Consider the following 2,489-nt stretch of genomic DNA (forward strand, 5'->3'; position numbering starts at 1 on the left):
AGTGACCGGTCAAAAAAAGCCGACCTAGACGGGCGTCAAACGCTCGGGCTGATTGGCACCCCTCATATGCTAGCCCTGTTGGGGAACGTAGTAATTTCAAAAAAATTCCTACGCACGCGCAAGAACATGATGATGCGTAGCAACGAGAGAGGAGAGTGTTGTCTACGTACCCTCGTAGACCGTAAGTGGAAGCGTTAGCACAATGCGATTGATGTAGTCGTACGTCTTCACGGCCCGACTGATCAAGCACCGAAACTACGGCACCTCCGAGTTCTAGCACATGTTCAGCTCGATGACGATCCCCGGACTCCGATCCAGCAGAATGTCGGGGAAGAGTTCCGTCAGTACGACGGCGTGGTGACGATCTTGATGTTCTACCGTCGCAGGGCTTCGCCTAAGCACCGCTATCGAGGATTATGGTGGAGGAGGGCACCACACACGGCTAATAGATCTCAAGGATCAATTGTTGTGTCTATGGGGTGCCCCTTGGCCACGTATATAAAGGAGTGGAGGAGGGGGGAGAGGGCCGGCCCCTATGGCACGCCCTGGAGGAGTCCTACTCCCACCGGGAGTAGGATTCCCCCCTTCCAAATAGTAGGAGTAGGAGTCAAGGCAAGGGAAGGGAGAAGAGAAGGAAGGAGGGGGCGCAGCCCCTCCCCCTAGTCCAATTCGGACTAGGCCTTGGGGGGGGGGGGCACCCAACCTCTCCTCTCTCTTTCCCCTAAAGCCCAATAAGGCCCATATACTCCCCGGCGAATTCCCGTAACTCTCTAGTACTCCGAAAAATACCCGAATCACTCGGAACCTTTCCGATGTCCGAATATAGTCGTCCAATATATCGATCTTTACGTCTCGACCATTTTGAGACTCCTCGTCATGTCCCCGATCTCATCCGGGACTCCGAACTCCTTCAGTACATCAAAACTCATAAACTCATAATATAACTGTCATCGAAACCTTAAGCGTGCGGACCCTACGGGTTCGAGAACTATGTAGACATGATCGAGACACGTCTCCGGTCAATAACCAATAGCGGAACCTGGATGCTCATATTAGCTCCTACATATTCTACGAAGATCTTTATCGGTCAGACCGCATAACAACATACGTTGTTCCCTTTGTCATCGGTATGTTACTTGCCCGAGATTCGATCGTCGGTATCTCAATACCTAGTTCAATCTCGTTACCGGCAAGTCTCTTTACTCATTCTGTAATACATCATCCTGCAACTAACTCATTAGTTGCAATGCTTGCAAGGCTTAAGTGATGTGCATTACCGAGAGGGCCCAAAGATACCTCTCCGACAATCGAAGTGACAAATCCTAATCTCGAAATACGCCAACCCAACAAGTACCTTCGGAGACACCTGTAGAGCACCTTTATAATCACCCAGTTACGTTGTGACGTTTGGTAGCACACAAAGTGTTTCTCTGGTAAACGGGAGTTGCATAATCTCATAGTCATAGGAACATGTATAAGTCATGAAGAAAGCAATAGCAACAAACTAAACAATCAAGTGCTATGCTAACGGAATGGGTCAAGTCAATCACATCATTCTCTAATGATGTGACCCCGTTAATCAAATGACAACTCATGTCTATGGCTAGGAAACTTAATCATCTTTGATTCAACGAGCTAGTCAAGTAGAGGCATACTAGTGACACTCTGTTTGTCTATGTATTCACACATGTATTATGTTTCCGGTTAATACAATTCTAGCATGAATAATAAACATTTATCATGAAATAAGGAAATAAATAATAACTTTATCATTGCCTCTAGGCCATATTTCCTTCAGTCTCCCACTTGCATTAGAGTCAATAATCTAGTTCACATCACCATGTGATTTAACATCAATAGTTCACATCATCATGTGATTAACACCCATAGTTCAGATCGACATGTGACCAACACCCAAAGGGTTTACTAGAGTCAATAATCTAGTTCACATCGCTATGTGATTAACACCCAAAGAGTACTAAGGTGTGATCATGTTTTGCTTGTGAGAGAAGTTTAGTCAACGGGTCTGCCATAATCAGATCCGTACGTACTTTGAAAATTTCTATGTCAACAATGCTCTGCACGGAGCTACTCTAGCTAATTGCTCCCACTTTCAATATGTATCCAGATTGAGACTTAGAGTCATCTGGATTAGTGTCAAAACTTGCATCGACGTAACCCTTTACGACGAACCTTTTGTCACCTCCATAATCGAGAAACATATCCTTATTCCACTAAGGATAATTTTGACCAATGTCCAGTGATCTACTCCTAGATCACTATTGTACTCCTTTGCTAAACTCAGGGCAGGGTATACAATAGGTCTGGTACACAGCATGACATACTTTATAAAACCTATGGCTGAGGCATAGGGAATGACTTTCATTCTCTCTCTATCTTCTGCCGTGGTCGGGCTTTGAGTCTTACTCAATTTCACACCTTGTAACACAGGTAAGAACTCTTTCTTTGACTGTTCCATTTTGAATTAC

Source organism: Triticum aestivum, chromosome 4A, assembly GCF_018294505.1.
Source record: "Triticum aestivum cultivar Chinese Spring chromosome 4A, IWGSC CS RefSeq v2.1, whole genome shotgun sequence".
In the NCBI taxonomy this organism is placed as follows: domain Eukaryota; kingdom Viridiplantae; phylum Streptophyta; class Magnoliopsida; order Poales; family Poaceae; genus Triticum; species Triticum aestivum.